This window comes from Nelumbo lutea, chromosome 4, assembly GCF_056320005.1.
Source record: "Nelumbo lutea isolate HS-2025 chromosome 4, American lotus-T2T, whole genome shotgun sequence".
Classification (NCBI taxonomy): Eukaryota; Viridiplantae; Streptophyta; class Magnoliopsida; order Proteales; family Nelumbonaceae; genus Nelumbo; species Nelumbo lutea.
The window spans coordinates 74,478,240-74,499,669 of NC_142687.1; positions in this window are offsets into that span (position 1 = coordinate 74,478,240).

The window sequence follows — 21,430 nt, forward strand, 5'->3', positions numbered from 1 at the left end:
GTGGATACAACTCCCACCAATCTTTTCTCCAAAAGATTGGTATCAAGATCAAATCTTGATTTCTCCCAAGAACTAGAGATCGAACTGCTGGAGGTGGTGGCTACAGGAAGGAGGCGGTAAGAGAGTATTTGCAGGGTGCAGAATTCTCTCTTCTAGTAATTTCAGCTGTGAAGATAAGGATCTATGGATTCATGTCATGTGTAAAGGCTGCCGCCCCCTCCTCTTTTTATAATCTCAAAGGGATCAGCTCCTAATCCCATTAGGAGTTGCTAACCCAAATCATATTTGGATTATAAGTCCCCTTAAGTGATAAGGGATAACCCTTATCTTATCTGTAGATTAGATCAGCCATCTCCTTGAAAGAATGTTAGGATCCATCTAATGGATGCCAAGAAAGGTGCGGAATGGGGGGCGAATTTCAAAAATAATTTCCTACCCTCTTCTAACTGGGAATCATATTCCCTAAATTTAGAATACATTATTCAAGGATCCTACTTGAACCATAAACAAACCAGATTTGAACCAAAAGGAAATAGGAAAAATTAGACCTGATCTGGAGAAATAATATCTCCCAAAGTTGGTGTTCACGCCCAAAACGGAACCAGCAGGGTGCGTCCTACACACTGGATTCTTCACAAAAACCCTCTAGAAACCTTGCACACCGTATCCTAGTGTCTTTTTTGCAAGACTATTGTCAAGAACTGCTTTCTTGACTTCCCGTTGCTGAAAAGATCCAATCTTCCAACAGGTAGTGGTGGCGGCTGAAGGACGAGAAGTCCAAGGACGAAAAGGGCAGAATTGTCTCTTCTCTCTGGAGTCTGTGAGAGATCAAATCTCAGATTGCAAGATGTGTTTCTTGCTTCCTGAAACCCCTAGTTCGAAATCTGATATTTCCGCTAGGGTTTTCTCCTCTTTCTTCTTGATTAAGAAACCTCCCAATATTTTTGGGAGTTATCCCAATCGAAATCAGTATTTGGATAGAGGTTAATCTTAATCCTATCTGCAGATTACGTTAGTTAACTCCTATCTTATTAGGAGGTTACCAGATTCAAATCTAATTTGAATTTGATCTCTTAGAGTGGATAAGGTCAAAGGCCCAATCCTTTTACTACCACTAATCTTAGATTCACCCTATGAACTGGTGATCATATCAGCCCAGTTCGAAATAGGCTTTTGGCCCATTAATTGTTCAGTGTTTAACTAATTTCCAACCTGCTGCCCAGTTCAGCTTCTTTGTATGGCGTGGGACCCAAGCATTGATCCACACACCATCCACATGGGTTTGGCCTAGCCTTTATTACAAGGCCCAGCCGAATTCACTGAAAGACTCAGTGACCCCCTTGAGCCTATCACATGGATCCTATGGGCCCAACACTTACATTAAGTGGTCCCAGGGCCAAGCCATAAGATAAAATCTTAGGGACTATGGGCAGGTGCAAGATTAGCCCATCAGGTAATCTTACACTTAACCTCTCAGCCCTTAATGATCAAGCACTGCCCGACAAGAGAAGACCTCTCTCTCGGCTGCACGGAACAGTGTCGCACTCTCTACTCACATGGATCCTGGGAATTAAAACCTTTTGCAAATCTTTTGAAACCGTACATATACATATATATATATATATATATCTTAATTTTGCAAAACAAAATTCCAACGATTGAAATCAACTGCCGGCAGTTTGATTTCCCTAAGAGAGAGTGTATTCCCGATCCGACACCTAGTGATGTGTCATAATCGAGTCTAGGGGTCAGGTGTAACTTTCCAGTTTTGCCAATCTGTCTCCAAGGTCTAAGGCAATACTCAAAATCTGGTCCGGTTCAAGGGTTCAAGCAATCGAATACTGCATGTGCCTTGGGTCTTACCCTGATGGCCGAAACAAGCCATCCCAACACTTGGTGGCACACAAGTATCAGCCTTGGCAGGATAAATCTCTCAGACTTATCCAATGGCTGTGAACATTTAAAACTAACACAAGTTTCTATAAGTGTCCAGTTTTAGGGTCTTACACAGAATTATACCAAACAACATGAATCAAACATGCACTTTAATTTATTTCCACTAAATAACAAAAGTACATCAAATCCGATTGAAGCTAAGAGCATACAAGACTGTCTAACAGCTTCCACTTGCACTTAGGTCCAATCTGGTACAAGCTGGAGTCCCATACTTTCCATGTGTTTCTCAAACACCTTCTGTGTCAGTGGCTTAGTCAATGCGTCTACCACATTATCCGCTGATGCTACCTTCTGAATTAGGACGTCCCTTCTACCAATGATCTCCCGCAGTACATGGTACTTCCTCTCGATGTGCTTTGACTTTGAGTGGGCCCGAGTCTCTTTAGCCTAGGCGATCGCTCCATTGTTGTCACACAACAACGGGATGGGTAATGTGCTGGATGGAATCACTCCCAATTCGTGTATGAATTTCTTCATCCACACGGCTTCCTTGGTAGCTTCACTTGCGGCAATGTACTCGGCCTCGGTTGTGGTGTCTGCAGTGGACCCCTGTTTGCTGCTTTTCCAGCAAATAACACATGATCCTATCGTGAAAACATACCCAGATGTAGACTTTCTATCATCTAGATCCGACTAGAAATCGACATCGGTACACCCCAGAACTTGTAGTGAACTACCATTGAATACCAGACAAAACTCTTTTGTCCTTCGAAGGTATTTAAGTATGTTCTTCACAGCAGTCCAATGCTCCTGCCCTGGGTTAGCCTGGAATCTACTTACCATAATCAATGCCTGAGCTATGTCCAGGCGAGTGCACAGCATAGCATACATGATGCTCCCTACGGCTGAGGCATAGGGAACATCTCTCATGCCCTCAATCTCCTCAGAAGTCTTGGGAGACATCTTCTTGGAGAGAGTTACTCCATGTCTGAAAGGAACATTTCCTTTCTTGGAGTTTTCCATGCTGTACCTTTTGACAATTTTCTCAATGTAAGCAGCCTGGGATAATCCAATTATCTGCTTCGATCTATCTCTATAGAGTCGAAGACCCAGTATGTATGAAGCTTCTCCAAGATCTTTCATGGAGAACTGCTGTGACATACATACCTTGACCGAAGACAACATTCCTACATCATTCCCAATGAGTAGGATATCGTCGACGTGCAATACTAAAAAAGTAATCTTATTCCCACTGGACTTCTTGTAAACACAGGGCTCATCCAGATTCTGCTCAAAGTCAAACGTTTTGACAGCAGAATCAAAATGGATGTTCCAACTCCTAAAAGCCTGCTTAAGTCCATATATGGATCTATTGAGTTTACATACCATGTGTTCCTGACCTGTAGCAATAAAGCCTTGCGGCTGCTGCATGTAGATATCTTCACTAAGATCTCCATTCAGGAACGCGGTTTTGACATCCATTTGCCAAATCTCGTAGCTATGGTATGCTGCTACAGCTAGCAGGATCCTAATGGAATTAAGCATGGCCACGGGCGAAAAGGTTTCCTCATAATCGATGCCTTCTTTCTTAGTATACCCTTTCGCCACCATGCAAGCTTTGTAGGTCTCAATCCTGCCATCGGGGCCCTTCTTCCTTTTGTAGATCCATTTGCAACCAATTGATTTTACCCCGGAGGGCGGATCCACAAGAGTCCAGACTCCATTGGTCTCCATTGAGTCCATCTCAGCTCTCATGGCCTCCACCCACTTCTGGGAATCTATGTCTAACATAGCTTCCGCGTAAGTCACGGGATCCTCTTCACTAGTCAAGGCTTCCACCAGGTAGGTATCCTGGTCATAACCATATCGGACTGATGGTCTGGATACCCGGGTGGACCTTCTAGGTTGGGCACTACCTAGAACTTGTGGGACATCTCCCACTGCTCCTTAGCTCTCCTCATCAAGAACTATTTCCTGATGGTGAGTGTCCATGATGTATTCAGATTCTGTGAATTGGGCGTTTCGACTGCAGAACACTTTCTGCTCACTTGAGTCATAGAATAGATAACCCATTGAATCCTTTGGGTAGCCTATAAATAGGCAATCGCTGATTTTGGATTCCAACTTGTCCGCACTTGTTCTTCTAACGTGTGCAGTACAACCCCAAATCTTCAATTGTCTTACACTTAACTTCCTTCCGGTCCATAGTTCATATGGAGTTTTCGGAACTGATTTGGTTGGAACCTGATTCAGCACGTAGATAACAGTCTCTAATACATATCTGATGAGACCAAAATGAACCCTAATTTTATCCCCTAATATTCACTCTTTTACGTTTATTTAGCACTTAAATGGAATCATTATTGTTGTATTTCGATTCAGGGCAATAAAGAAGGCAATTGGAGGAAAACATGGCAAATCGGGTGATTTTGCACAGTTTCGGCGGCAGTCAGTAATCTGGGCCTAACTCTCAATTCCGGACACCGAATTGGACAATTCAAAAAGTATTAGAAAGATAAAAGGAAGGCCCACAACTTTTATGTTTTGGGTTTTGACAGATTCGGCCTGCATCGAGTACGAAAACGATCCCAAAGTTGGATCAAGTTCGCAGCCAGGCCCATTTCACAACTTAAGCCCAACTCGCAGAAGTACCTTGAAGCAGCCCAACTCGAATTCAAGAGTTAAGAGTCCGAATTTCGAAGGTAATCTCCAAGGAGAGAGTTTTATCAGATCTAAAGTCTTGAATGTAATCCTAGAGAGATAAGAAGATTGAGATTAGAGCATTAGATAAGAGATAGGATAGGATTAGTTCAAGATAAGATCAAAACACCCTAAGGATAAGATGATCTCCTAGAAGGAGTTGGAAAACAGCCCTCTCCTTTGGCTATATAAAGAGGGGGGCGAACCAGCTCTAGCAATCACTCATTCCAAGATCTAAGAGATCATCAAGAAGACCAAGAAGCAAGAAGGCAGTTCGGCTATGGAGAAGAAGAGCATGGAGATTGCGCAGATCATGAGTAGCTAAGCTTCTTTTTCTGGTTCAAGGGGGGAGGTTCGATTGTGTCATTGTGAGGTTCTGTAGTTACTTTATTTTCTTTCTTTTTAATTCAAGTATTCATTGGTTCTTGTGCACATTTATTTTGGATGTTAATGTTAATTAGTCTGACAAACTGAATTAATGTTGATTTTCCTACTGCTATCCATGATTTTGGTGATCTGTAATTGTCACGAATAATGGTACAAGTAGCAATTAGGTTGATATCTTTTTGGGTCAATTGTTCGTGACAGCCTTTGACCAATGTTTTAACATGGTTCAACCTAAAAGAATCGATGGAACAAAATTCTGTAATTGCAGCTATCTCAATTATTGTTAATTTGGTTTAACTGTTTTCACAAATCTTAATGCTATCATTGTTTAACATGGAACGCTATCGTACCCAGTTGAGTGGTGATAAGTGTTGATCGAATGCTGGGTTTGGTCAATTGAATTAGGAAAACACAAGGTTTATTATGGCTATCCTAATAAATCTAAGGTTAAATGCTTGAATTGCAAGAATGCTAAATTGTACCTAGGATCGATGGCCAACCGATTCAACCCGAACCCTTGAACCAAAATTCGGTAAGACTGATTTTCTCTTGTTTGTTTAGTTTGTTATTCCTTTAATTTTAGTTATTTAATTTTCCCACACAATTACTTTACCCATTCGGCTAAGAGATTATTGATTTGCTCCCTGTGGGATTCGACCTATAACCACTTTTACTGCAAATATTTTATTGTGGTACTAGTACTAATTTTGAGGGCTTCGACAAACCCGTCAATATCCCCAAAAGGATGTGGGTAATTCTGAATGTACGAGAAGTGACCAGACCATGTCCAACAAGGTCCTATTCCTCCTCTCTGAAACACCGTTGAGTTGTGGTGTAGCAGGAGGAGCTAGTTGTGACACTATCCCATTGTCCTTTAAGTAGTCCCTGAATTCGTCAAAGAGATACTCGCCACCTCAATCCGATTGAAGGGCTATACTTCTCTCCCTAACTGTTTCTTGACTTCCTGTCAGAACTCTCTAAACTTTTCAAAGGATTCAGATTTGTGTCTCATTAGGTACACGTAACCATATCGTGAAAAATCATCCGTAAAGGTGATGAAGTACACGTGATGATTCCGTGTCCTAACACTCAGGGGACCACATACATCGGTATGTATTAGGTCAAGTGTGCCTCCAGATCTTTCAGGCTTACCATCAAATGGCCGCTTAGTCATCTTTCCTTGAAGGCAAGGCTCACTAGTGGGAAGATTTTCTACGGTGAGAAAATCCAAAGGACCATCCTTTACTAGTCTTGTGATTCGGTCAATACCGATATGGCCAAGTCGGTAATGCCAAAGGCACGTGGGATTAATTGTATCACGATTTCTTTTCCTGGGATTTTCGACCGACGTAGTATCAGTTAGGTTAGTTTCTAGAGAAGGATGTAGAACATAGAGACCATTCTATAGTTCCCCGCATGCGATGAATTTGTTATTCCATTTAACAGTAATCATATTACTAAAGAAATTAAATTTCGTCTCAAGTTCTGTACATAAAGACAATCTTTAAGTACAAGAACTCCTTCTCTAAAAACTAATTCTACGGTTCCTATCGCTGCAGCTGCAACACTTGCAGTCCTTCCCAAGAATAGTGTCACCTCGCCATCACTCAATCTTCTGCTAACCTTGAACCCCTGCAGGGAGTTACACGTATGAGTTGAAGCCCCAGTGTCAACACACTAGGACACAGAAGTAACTAAATATTAGTTTCTATGACACAAATTTCGATGTTACCTTTCTTCGATTCCAGGTAGGCAGGACAGTTCCTCTTCCAGTGGCCGGTCTGTTTGCAAAAGTGATAGACATCCGATGCCTTGTTCTTCTTTTGCTTCTTGGGTTTGGCAGCTTTCTTCTGGGGCTTCTTTGCCTTTCTCTTTTTTTTTGCCTGATTTGTTAGCTTCAGCTAGCATAACCATAGGCACATCCTTCTTTAAAAGATCCTCGGCCCTCTACAACATATTGCTGAGTTCCTGGACGCTGACATTCAACTTATTCATATTGTAGTTCATAGTGAACGCATTGAAGGAAGAGGGCAAAGAATTCAGGATGGCATCCACTTACGTGCCAAAATCTAGCCCGGACCCAAGAGCTTCAAGTTCATTAATGTATCCCATCATCCGAAGACAATGGTCATGAACTTTCTACCCCTTGGACATCTGCGTGGTCATGAACAATTTCAGGACCTTCTGTCGAGTAGAACGGTTCTGCTCTTCATACATTGTTCTTAGACTATCCAATATGTCCTTGGCTAGTTCGATCTAATCGAACTACCTCTGTATTGAGTTCTCTAATGAGGCAATGACAAAGCAGCAGGCTAGGGAGTTCTTATCCTCCCGATCTTGGTATTCCCTCCTACGGGCCTCAGAATCCCTATCACTCGAACATTCCAGGGCAGGATTTTTCACCACCTTATCTAACTTTTCAGAAGTTAGGACCAGCATAAGATTTTTGTACCAATCGGCATAGTTTGGGCCCTTAAGCTTGCTATCATCTAGAAGCTTTGCAAAGTGACAGTTTGCCATTTTCTGATAAAACAACAAAAACGTGAGTCCACAACCTTAGTTTGATTCATGTTACCTACATATATATGGCTTTTAATCTATGTTCCATTCCCATTTATTCATCTCTGAGATTTTCCCTCCCTTCTCAGTGACGGAGACGACAAAATGTCTCTGGGAATGTGGGAAATCACATAGGGTGCGTGAAGCCAACTGTTTCAGCTGCATAACCCCACCACCTTTCTGTGACGGATCATATCCACTCATCAGATGAGTTTCCCTTTGGCCTCTGTAAGACAAGGTTCAGAGCCATTTTCAGGTAAACCTTTCTGTCCAATTAGTGCACACCCATCATATTAAGGTTATGCCAAGGTACCGTGAGAGAGTTCCCATTTTCTGGTGAAACCCCTCCCACATCGGTCTATGATGCCCCTATCATCTAATGAAACACTCTAACAGATACAATAGCAAATGGATAGCCCAATTTTATGGTGTGTTTCCTCATTACTGATGGACCCATCATTGTGCTAATGACGGAAGACCTTTAGAGAGTCCATCAAATGGATCTCCCTATCACACGCACTCATATTTGCTTGGAGGGAACAAAATTACGCCCTAGTTCTAATTTAGGTCAAACCAAAGTGGCTCCCACTGGCTTTCATAAAGCTAGATTTCTGGTGGGCCTCAATCAGCTAGGGGTTCCGTACGCATCCCTTTTCAGAGTTGTGGGGCCCACCAAGTAGAGAGGGGTCATCCAATGACCTTAAGGGGCACCATGGCAATGATGTGCATTCAGCCATGGTGTGCGCAAGAGCCACTAACGAGTTAACATGGGCCAAGTGCATATGGCCCATGGTCGCAGCACATCATACATCCAAACATCACATGTTAAGTAAGAATTGATCCAATCAATTAACTACTGTAAAGCCCATCGAATGGCCCATTTAAAACTTAAAGCATTAACAATTAATGTTTACTAGGTGTATAGGCTGAATTGTAGTTAGCAGTTCGGCCCATACAGCTTTTCTCCTAACAATGGGGTTTTGCAGTTTTAACCCTTTAAAACTAGGCTTTACAGGTGGGTCGAATAAATCCTTGTAATTGAACATCAGATTTGGAATAAGCAGTGTGAGAAATATGGACTGAAAAACAGCCCCCTTCGAATCTCAGATTCGGTCCAAACAATTTTGGTCCAATCTAGTCCGAAAAGGTCCAAAACTAATATTCAATTCAAGAATTAATTCAAGAGAGATCTGAAATTAATAATTTTTTATTTTAGACAATCACAAATAAAAAATATGGACTATTCATACCACCTGCAAAATAGAGGTTAATCACAAAAGTTACAGTTTTATAAACTGTAAATCGCAGTATGCGATTTCTCCATCTGCAAATCTCCAGCGCCGCCATCTTCTTCTTTCTTCTTTAATCAAGAAAATAAACAAAAAACAGAAATCCTATTTCTATTAATTAATTACATTCTTGATCAAATTCAATACATTCAGTCTAGAAAAATAAAAAAATTATTTACAGACCGAATATTAATAAAAGGAAGAAAAAAGAGTGCGCAGACTATCTACGCCAAAACTGCACTGCGATCTCCAGGTTTGAATAGTCCATTAAATCAAAAATAAATAAAGAACATTTCTTAATAAATTTTTTGGATTTAACAAAATTAATTTCAGATCAAACGCCCTTAACAAGAAACCATTTCTTGAAAAAAAAAAAAGAGAAAGCAATCTGCGCAGATCTTGGCAGAACATTTTCTGTTCATCTACGCAGGGTCAGATCTGATTTTCTTTTGGTTCAAGATTCGAACCTGTGGCTCTAATACCACTGAAAGAATGGTAGGATCCATCTGATGGATGCCAAGAAAGGTGCAGAATGGGGGGCGAATTTCAAAACAAAATTCCTACCTTCTTCCGACTGGGAATCATATTCCCTAAATTTAGAATACATTATTCAAGGATCCTACTTGAACCATAAACAAACCAGATCTGAACCAAAAGGAAACATGAAGGATTATACCTGATCCAGAGAAATAATATCTCCCATAGTTGGTGTTCACGCCCAAAGAAGTAACCAAGATCCGCTCCTGCTGAAGATAACACAGCTGTGGATGGAACGGAACCAGCAGGGTGCGTCCTACACACTGGATTCTTCACAAGAACCCTCTTGAAACCTTGAACACCGTATCCTTGTGTCTTTCTTGCAAGACTATTGTCAAGAACTGCTTTCTTGACTTCCTGTTGCTGCAAAGATCTAATCTTCCAACAGGTAGTGGCGGCGGTTGAAGGAGGAGAAGTCCAGGGACGAAGAGGGTAGAATTGTCTCTTCTCTCTGGAGTCTGTGAGAGATCAAATCTCAGATTGCAGGATGTATTTCCTGCTTCCTCAAACCCCTAGTTCGAAATCTGATATTTCGGCTAGGGTTTTCTCCTCTTTCTTCTTGATTAAGAAACCTCCCAATATTTTTTGATGTTATCCCAATCCAAATCAGCATTTGGATAAAGGTTAATCTTAATCCTCTCTACAGAATAAGTTAGTTAACTCCTGATCTTATCAGGAGGTTACCAGATTCAAATCTAATTTGAATTTGGTCTCTTAGAGTGGATAAGGTCAAAGACCCAATCCTTTACAAACACTAATCTCAGATTCGCCTTATGAACTGGTGATCATATCAGCCCAGTTCGAAATGGGCTTTTGGCCCATTAAGTGTTTAGTGTTTAACTAGTTTCCAACCTGCTACCCAGTTGGGCTTCTTTGTATGGCGTGGGACCCATGCATTGATCTACACACTAGCCACATGGGTTTGGCATAGCTTTTATTACAAGGCCCAGCTGAATTCATTGAAAAACTCAGTGACCCCCTTGAGCCCATCACATGGACCCTATGGGCCCAACACTTACATTAAGTGGTCCCTGGGCAAAGCCATCTTATAAAAACCCAAGGACTGTGGGCTGGTGCAAGATTAGCCCATCAGGTATTATCCTAAATGGTCTTACACTTAACCTCTCAGCCCTTAATGACCAAGCACTGCCCGACAAGAGAAAACCTCTCTCTTGGCTGCAAGGAACAGTGCCGCACTCTCTACTCACATGGATCCTGGAATTAAAAGCTTTTGCAAATCTTTTGAAACTGTACATATACATACATATATATATATATATATCTTAATTTTGCAAAACAAAATTTCAATGATTGAAATCAACTGCGGATAGTTTGGTTTCCATCAGAGAGAGTGCATTCCCTATCATTACCATTGTTCGACAAAGGGGCTGATCCTGTCACTATGACCAGGTTTTGACCCCCACAAAGAATCTCACTGATTGACACATCAAAAACAGCCTGATCCAACACCTAGTGATGTGTCATAATCGAGTCTAGGGGTCAAGTGTAACTTTCCAATTTTGCCCATCTGTCTCTAAGGTCTAGGGCAATACTAGAAATCTGATCCGGTTCAAAGGTTCAAGCAATCCCATACTGCATGTGCCTTGGGTCTTACCCTGATGGCCGAAACAAGCCATCCCAACACTTGGTGGCACACCAGTATCAACCTTGGCATGATAAATCTCCCCAAACTTATCAAATGGCTGTGAACATTTAAAACTAACACAAGTTTCTATGAGTGTCCAGTTTTAGGGTCTTACATAGAATTATACCAAACAACATGAATCAGACATGCACTTTAATTTATTTTCACTAAATAACAAAAGTACATTAAATCCGATTGAAGCTAAGGGCATACAAGACTGTCTAACACTCCTAATCTAATTAGAAGGTTTCCAGATCAAAATCTCATTTAGATCTTGGACTCTCTAAATGTATAGGGTCTGGGCCCAATCCTGTCAGTTGATCCATCTCAGAATTTGCCCCTTAAGTGACTAATCAAATCAGCCCAGTTCGAAATGGGCTTAAGGCCCATTTAAGGTTATGTATTCATTTAACCTTCCAAACTGCTGCCCAGTTGGGCTTCCTTGTATGGCATGTGACCCAAACATTGATCTACACATCAGCCACATGGGTTCGGCCTAACCTTTGTTACAAGGCCTGGCCGAATACACTGTTATAGATAGTGCACCTCAGAAACCCATCAAATGGGCTCTATGGGCCCAACACTTACCCTAAGTGGTCCTTGGGCCAAGCCACCATGTAAACACTTAGGGACTTTGGGCAAATGCAAGATTAGCCCATCAGGTATTATCCTCAATGGTCTTACACTTAACCTCTCAGCCCATAATGATCATGCACTGCCCGACAAGAGAGGACCTCTCCCTTGACTGCAAGGAACAGTGTTGCACTCTCTGCTTATATGGATCTTGGGAATTAAAACCTTTTGCAAATCATTTTGAAACCATAATATATATACTTTTTATATCTTATATAAAATATATTTTGCAAAACAAATCTCAATGGTTGAAATCGGCTATCGACAGTCTTGGTTTCCATTAGTGAGAGTGTATCCCCGATCATTACCTTTGTCCGACAAAGGGGCTGATCCTATCACTATGATCACCCAGTCAGATGAATTGTTAGACTGTCCCAACATACCCATGTTTTGACCCCCGCTAAGGATCTCACTGATTGGTATATCAAAGCCAACCCAATCCGACACCTAGTGTAGTATCATAATCGAGTCTAGGGGTCGGGTGTAACTTTCTAGTTTTTCCCATCAATCTCCAATGTCCAGGGCAATACTGAAAATCTGGTCCAGTTCAAAGATTCATTTAATCCTACACTGTATGTGCCTAGGGTCTCACCCTAACAGCTGAGACAGGCTACCCCAACTGACTTGGTGGCACCACAGTGTCAGCCTTGGCAGGATAGGTCTCCCTAGACCGACCCACTGGCTGTGAACATTCTAAACTAACACGAGTCTAATTAAGTGTCCAGTTTAAGGGTATTACATAGAAACATACCAAGGGAACATGAACCAAATATGCACTTTTATTCATTTACAATAAACTCATAAAGTACATCATCTTGATTGAAGCTAAGGGCATACAAAACTTTCTAACAACTCCCACTTGTACTTAGGTCAAATCAGGTACTAGCCGAAGTCCCATGCTTTCCACGTGTTTCTCAAACACTTTCTGTGATAGTGGCTCAATCAATGGGTCTGCCACATTCTCCGCTGTTGCTACCTCTCAACATCAACCACCTGTTGTCATACAACAATGGAATGGGTGATGTGCTGAATTCCAAATTCAGGAATGAACACTTTCATTCATAAGGCAGCCTCACTTACGGCAATGTGTTCGGCTTCGGTTGTAGACTTTTAATTTGCTACTTAGGACCCCTGTTTGTTGACATTCAAAAAACAACACATGATCCTATCATGAAAACATATCCAGATGTAGACTTTCTATCATCTGGATCCGACTGAAAATCGACATCTATATACCCTTGGATCTGTAGTGAGTAACCATCGAATACTAGACAAAACTCTTTTGTTCTTTGAAGGTACTTAAGTATGTTTTTCACAGCAGTCCAGTGCTCTTGCCCTAGGTTGGTCTGAAATCTGCTTACTACACTCACTACCTGAGCAATGTCAAGACGAGTGCACAGCATGGTATACATGATGCTCCCCAAGGCAGAGGCATAGGGAACGTCTTTCATGCCATCAATCTCCTCAGAAGTCTTGGGAGACATCTTCTTGGAGAGAGTGACTCCGTGCTTAAAAGGAACATTTCCTTTCTTGGAGTTTTTCATGCTGTCTCTTTTGATTATTTTGTCAATGTTGGCAGATTGGGATAATCCTATTATCCACTTCGATCTATCTTTATAGAGTCAAAGACCCAGTATATAGGAGGCTTCTCCAAGATCTTTCATGGAGAATTGCTGTGAAACCCATACTTCACCGTAGTCAACATTCCTACATCATTCCCAATGAGTAGAATGTCACCTACATACAAAACTAAGAAGGTAACCTTATCTCCACTGAACTTCCTGAAGACATAGGGTTCATCCGAATTCTGCTTGAAGTCAAACGATTTGACAGCAGAGTCAAAACGGATGTTCCAACTTCTAAAAGCTTGCTTAAGTCCATAAATGGATCTATTAAGTTTACATGCCATGTTTTCCTAACCTACAGCAATGATGCCTTGAGGCTCCTGCATGTAGATATCTTTAGTAAGATCTCTAGCAATGGAGTTTTGACATCCATCTGCCAAATCTCATAATCAGGGTATGTTGCTACAACTAGTAGGATCTTAATCGATTTAAGCATGGATACAGGCGTAAAGGTTACCTCATAATCAATGCCCTCTTTCTGAGTGTACCCTTTCGCCACCAGATGAGCTTTGAAGGTCTCAACCCTACCATCAGGGCCCTTCTTGCTCTTGTAAATCCATTTGCAACTGATTGCTTTTACCCTGGAGGGTGGATCTACTAGAGTCCAGACTCCATTGGTCTCCATTGAGTCCATCTCTGCTCACATGGCTTCCACCCACTACTGGGAATCTATGTGCAACATAGCTTCCACATAAGTCACAGGATCCTCCTCACTTGTCAAGGTTTCCACTAGGTAATTATCCTGGTCATAACCATAACAGACTAGTGGCATACATACCCGAGTGGATCTTCTAGGTTGGTCACTACCTGGAACTTGTGGGACATCTCCCACTGCTCTTGAGCTCTCCTCATCAAGAACAATTTCCTGACGATGGGTGTCCAAGATGTAATCGGTCTCCAAGAATTGTGCATTTTGACTACAGAACACTTTCTGCTCACTTGGGTCATAGAATAGGTAACCTACATAGCATTTTGGGTAGTCTACAAATAGGCAAAGGTTGGTCTTGGATTCCAACTTGTCTGCACTCGTTCTTTTAACGTGTGCTGGACAACCCCAAATCTTCAAGTGTCTGACACTTGGTTTCTTTCCGGTCCAAAATTCATATGGAGTGTTCAAAACCGATTTGGTTGGAACCCGATTCAGCACGTAAATCGCAGTGTCTAATGCGTAACCCCAAAAGGATGTGGGTAACTCTGAGTGTATGTGAAGTGATCGGACCATATCCAATAAGGTCCTATTCCTCCTCTCTGAAACACCGTTAAGTTGTGGTGTAGCAAGGGGAGCTAATTGTGATACTATCCCATTGTCCATTAAGTAGTCCCTAAATTCGTCAGAGAGATACTCGCCACCTCGATCTGATCGAAGGGCTTCGATTTTTCTCCCTAAATGTTTCTCGACCTCTTGTCTAAACTCTTTGGACTTTTCAAAGGATTCAGACTTGTGACTCGTGAGGTACACATAACCATATCGTGAGAAATCATCTATGAAGGTGATAGAATACACATGTTGATTCCATGTCCTAACACTTAGGGGACCACATATTGAAGGGATAGGAAATCCATCACATGGATGCCCAAAGATTGCAGAATAATGGGGCAAATTTCAAAAATTTTTCTCTCCCTTCAACTGGGAATCGAATTCCCCATTTAGAAAATCATATTTTAAAGGATCATTCTTGAACCATAAACTGGACCAGATCTGAACCAAAAGGAGTAGGGAGAGATAATACCTGATTCAAAGAAGTAGTATCTCCCAATGGAGGTGTTCACGCCCAAGAAAGGATCCAAAATCTGCTTCCACTGAAGATGGCGCAGTGCAGGGTGGAGCAGAATCAGCAGTATTCTTCCAAAAGAACTTGATCCTTCTCAAGAATCACCTAGATGGCTTGTGAATACAACTCCCACCTATCTTTTCTCCAAAAGATTTGAATCAATATCCAATCTTGATTTCTCCCAAGAACTGGAGATCGAACTGCTGTAGGCAGCGGTTGCAGGAAGGAGGAGGCAAGAGAGTATTTGCAGGGTGTAGATACTCTCTTCTATGATTTCAGCTCTGAAGACAAGACTATGTATTGCTTGCTTGTGATGTCTAAAGGCTGCCGCACCCTCTTCCTTTTATAGACTTAAAGGGATCAGCTCCTGAACCCATTAGGAGTTGCTAACCCAAATCATATATGGATTAGAAGTCCCTTTAAGATAAGGGATAACCCTTATCTTATCTACAGATTAGATCGGCCATCTCCTAATCTAATTAGGAAGTTTTCAGATCTAAATCTTATTTAGATCTTGGACTCTCTAAGTGGATAGGGTGTGGGCTCAATCCTATCAGCTGATCCATCTCAGAATTCGCCCCTTAAGTGACTAATCAAATTAGCCCAGTTCGTAATGGGCTTAGGGTTCATTTAAGTTTATGTATTCATTTAGCCTTCCAAACTGCTTCCCAGTTGGGCTTCCTTGTATGGCGTGGGATCCAAACATTGATCTACACATCAGCCACATGGATTCATCCCAGCCTTTGTTACAAGGCCTGGCCAAATACACTGTTATGGACAGTGCACCCCTTGAAACCCATCAAATGGGATCTATGGGCCCAACACTTACCCTAAGTGGTCCCTAGGCCAAGCCACCTTGTAATACCTAGGGAATGTGGGCAGATGCAAGATTAGCCCATCAGGTATTATCCTCAATGGTCTTACACTTAACCTCTCAGCCCATAATGATCATACACTGCCCAACAAGAGAGGACCTCTCCCTCGGCTGCAAGGAACAGTGTTGCACTCTCTGCTTATATGGATCCTGGGAATTAAAACCTTTTGCAAACCATTTTGAATCCATAATTTATATACTTTTATATCTCATTTAAAATATATTTTGCAAAACAAATGTCAACGATGGAAATCAGCTTCCGGCATTCTTGGTTTCAATTAGTGAGAGTACATCCCCGATCATTACCTTTGTGCAACAAAGGGGCTGATCCTGTCACTATGATCACCCACTCAGGTGAATTCTCAGACTGTCCCAACATACCCAGGTTTTGACCCTTGCTAAGGATTACACTGATTGGTACATCAAAGACAGCCCAATCTGACACCTAGTGCAGTATCATAATCGAGTCTAGGGGTCGGGTGTAACTTTCCAGTTTTGCTCATCAATCTCCAAGGTCCAGGGCAAGACTGAAAATCTGGTCCAGTTCAAAGATTCAATTAATCCTACACTGTATGTGCCTAGGGTCTCACCCTGGTAGTTGAGACAAGCCACCCCAACCGACTTGGTGGCTCCACAGTGTCAACCTTGTCAGGATAGGTCTCCCTAGACCGACCAACTGGTTGTGAACATTCTAAGCTAACACGAGTCTCATTTAAGTGTCCAGTTTAAGGGTATTACACAGAAACATACCAAGGGAACATGAATAAAATTTGCACTTTTATTCATTTACAATAAACTCATAAAGTACATCATTTCTCCTTAAATTTTGTACATAAAGGCAATCTTTTAGTACAATAGTTCCTTCTCTAAAAATTAACTCCACGGTTCCTATTGCCGCGGCTGCAACAGTTGCAGTAGTCCCCAAATAGAGAGGGACTTCTCCTTCACTCAGCCTTCTACTCACCTTGAACCCCTACAGTGAGTTACATGCATGAGTCGAAGTCCCAGAGTCAATACACCAGGACATAGAAGCTACCAATAAATTGGTTTCTAGGATTCCAAGTAGGCAGGACAATTCCTTTTTCCAGTGGCCGGTCTTCTTACAGATGTGACAAGCATCCGATGCTTTGTCTTTCTTTTGCTTCTTGGGTTTGGCAGCTTTCTTCTGGGGCTTTCTCTTTGCCTTCCTTTTCTTGCCCGATTTGCCAGTTTCAACAAGCATGGCAATGGGCTCATCCCTTTTAATCAATTCTTTGGCCCTCTGCAACATATTGCTGAGTTCCTGTAAGCTGACATTCAGCTTGTTCATGTTGTATTTCATGACGAATGGATTAAAGGATGGAGGCAGAGAGTTGAGAATAGCATCGATCTGTGTTACCAGATCTAGCTCAGATCCAAGAGCCTCCAATTCATTGATATAACCCATCATCCGGAGACAATGGTTGAACTTGTTGGCTCTTGGACATCTGTGCGGTCATGAACTGTTTCAAGACCTTTTGCCAAGTAGAACGATTCTGCTCTTCGTACATCGTCTTGAGACTATCCAATACATCTTTGGCAAGTTCGATCTGATCGAACTGCCTCTGAATTGGATTGTCCAAAGAGGCAATGATATAGCAGCGAGCAAGGGAGTTTTTCTCCTCCCATTCTTGGTATTCTCTCCTACGGGCCTCAGAAGCCATATCTCCCGGACGATCCAGGGCAAGATTCTTGGCTACCTTATCCAATTTTTCAGAGGTTAAGACCAACATAAGGTTCTTGTACTAGTCGGCTTAGTTTGGGCCCTTAAGCTTGTTGTCATCAAGAAGCTTTGCAAATGATCCGTTTGCCATTTTCTGATAAAAGAGCAAACATCAGTCCACAACCTAATTTGATTCATGTTCATTTCATAGATATGGATTTTAATCTACGATCCATTTCCATTTATACATCTCTGAGATTTCCCTCCTTTCTCAGTTACGGAGACTAGGGGTTGTCTCTGGAAATGTGGAAAATCACATAGGGTTCATGGAGCCAACTGTTTTAGCTACATAACCCCACCACCTTTCTGTGAAGGATCACATCCACTCATCATATTAGTTTTCCCTTTGGTCCCTGTCAGACAAGGTTCAGAGCCATTTTCAGGTAAACGTTTCTATCCAGTGAGTGCTTACCCATCATATTCGTGAACACCAAGGTACTGTAAAAGAGTTTCCATTTTCTGGTGAAGCCCCTCCCACATCGGTCTATGACGCCCCTATCATCTTACAAAACACTAAGACAAGCCCAACAGCAAATGGATAGCCCATTTTCTGGTGTGTTTCCTCATTACTGAAGGACCCATCCTCATGCTAATGATGGAAGACCTTTAGAGAGTTCATCATATGAATCTCCCTATCACATGAACTCATAGTAGATGGATGGAACAATTATTACACCCTAGTTTGATTTAGGTCAAACCAAAGTGGCTCCCACTGACTTTCATAAAGTCAGATTTCGGTGGGCCTTAATTGGCTAGGGTCCGCACGTAACCTCTTGATGAGGTGTGGGGCCCACCACTGAGGGAGGTCATCCAATGACCAAAAGGGACACCATGGCAATGATGTGCATTCATCCATGGTGTACGTAAGAGCCACTGTCAAATGAGCATGGGCCAAGCACTTATGGCCCATGTATGCAGCACATCACACATCCAAACATCTGATGTAGGAATAAATTGATCCAATCAATTAATTATCTATAAAGCCCATTGGAAGCCCATTTAAAAATCCATAATATTAACCATTAATATTATCTAGGTATATGGGCTGAATTAGGGTTACCTAGTTCGGCCCATATAGCTTTATCCTTTGAAGTGGCTTTTAGTAGTTTTAACTATTTAAAACTAGGCCTTTATGGGTTGGGCCGAATTAACCATTTAATTAAATATCAATCCTTAGGCCCATTAGTGGGAAAAATTAGAGCTGACTTTCAGCCTAGATTAAACCCTAGATTTGGTCCAAATAGTTTGAACCAATCTTGGTTCGAATTGGTCTAGGGTTTGATCTTTAATTCAACAAAATAATCTGAAATTAAATAACTGATTAAAGAAAATCAAGAATCAGTTAGATAGGGTTGTTTGCAAAATCCATCCTACAAAACAGAGGTAAGATCACAATTTTTGCAGTTTCACAAACTACAAATCATAGATAGCGAATGTCCCATCTGCGAAATCTCCTTTTCAGCGCTGCCATCTTTGATCCAAAATAAAAATAAATAGAAATCCTATTCTATTAATAATTACATCAGATCTAATGCCTATACATTGAGTCTAAAATATAAAAAAAAAAATTATTTACAGACCAAATGTAATAAATAAATTAAGAAACTACAAATCTTGCAGTTCTCCCTACGCAAATCAAGAAATCGATCTCCTCTTGTACGAACAGCCCATAAATCAAGAAAATCATAAAGAACTATTCTAAACAATAATCAGATTTATGTAAAATTAATTTCAGATTATTTGCCCATCAATTTTGGGAACAAATTTCCCAAAACCCATATCTGCGCAAATTGGGTAGAACGCCTTCTGCCTATTTGCGCAGGTTCAGATCTGAAACTGAATGGCTCAAGGTTTGAACCACGGCTCTGATACCACTAAAGGGATAGGATATCCATCGCATGGATTCCCAAAGATTACGGAATAAGGGGGCAAATTTAATAAAATTTTCTCTACCTTCAATTGGGAATCGAATTCCTTATTTAGAAAATCATATTTTCAAAGATCTTTCTTGAACCATAAACTGAACCAGATCTAAACTAAAAAGAGTAGGGAGGGATAATACCTGATACAGAGAAGCAATATCTCCCAATGGAGGTGTTCATGCCCAAGGAAGGATCCAAAATCTGCTCCTACTGAAGATGGCGCAGTGCAGGGTGGAGCAGAATCATCAGTGTTCTTCCAAAAGAACTTGACCCTTCGCAAGAATCAACTGGACGGCTTGTGGATACAACTCCCACCAATCTTTTTTCTACAAAATATTGGTATCAAGATCAAATCTTGATTTCTCCCAAGAACTAGAGATCGAACTACTGGAGGTGGCGACTGCAGGAAGGAGGCGGCAAGAGAGTATTTGCAGGTTGTAGAATTCTCTCTTCTAGTAATCTCAGCTATGAAGACAATGATCTATGGGTTGCATATCTAAAGACTACCGCCCCCTCCTCTTTTTATAATCCCAAAGGGATCAGCTCCTAATCCCATTAGGAGTTACTAACCGAAGTCATATTTGGATCAGAAGTCCCCTTATGTGATAAGGGATAACCCTTATCTTATCTGTAGATTAGATCAGCCATCTCCTAATCTAATTAGAGGCTTCCAGATCTAAATTTCATTTAGATCTTGGACTCTCTAAGTGGATAGGGTCTGGACCCAATCCTATCAGCTGATCCATCTCAGAATTCGCCCCTTAAGTGACTAATCAAATCAGCCCAGTTCGAAATGGGCTTAAGGCCCATTTAAGGTTATGTATTCGTTTAGCCTCCCAAACTGCTGCCCATTTCGGCTTTCTTGTATGGCGTGGGACCCAAACATTGATCTACACATCAGCCACATGGGTTCGGCCCAGCATTTGGTATAAGGCCTGGCCGAATACAATGTTATGGACAGTGCACCCCTTGAAACCCATCAGATGGGCTCTATGGGCCCAACACTTACCCTAAGTGGTCCCTAGGCCAAACCACCTTGTAACACCCAAGGACTGTGGGCAAATGCAAGATTACCCCATCAGGCACTTTTATTCATTTACAATAAACTCATAAAGTACATCATCTGGATTGAAGCTAAGGGCATACAAAACTGTCTAACACCTACCTCAAGGGTGAATGGATAGCAAAGAATGAGAGAAATTCAAATCTGAAATGCAGTTGGTATGGATAGCAAAGAACTGATTTTTAATTTTCCATCTTAGAATTCAGATTTGAATGCAGTTGTTAGAATGTTTCTATGTAATACCCTTAAACTAGACACTTAATGAGACTCGTGTTAATTTAGAATGTTCACAACTAATGGGTCGGTCTATGGTGACCTATCCTTACAAGGCTGACACTGTGGTGCCACCAAGTCGGTTGGGATGGCCAGTCTCAGCTGCCAGGGTGAGACCCTAGGCACATACATTGTAGGATTAATTGAATCTTTGAATTGGACCAGATTTCTAGTATTGCCCTGGACCTTAGAGATTGATGGGCAAAACTGGAAAGTTACACCCGACCCCTAGACTCGATTATGATAGTGTACTTGGTGTCAGATTGGGTTGTCTTTGATGTACCAATCAGTGAGATTCTTAGCGTGGGTCAAAACTTGGGTATGTTGGGACAGTCTAAGAATTCATCTCAATGGGTGATCATAGTGACAGGATCATCCCCTTTGTCGGGCAAAGGTAATGATCGGGAATGCACTCTCACTAATGGAAACCAAGACTGCCGGCAGTCGATTTCAATCATTGAGATTTGTTTTGCAAAATATATTTTATATGAGATATAAAAGTATTTATACTATG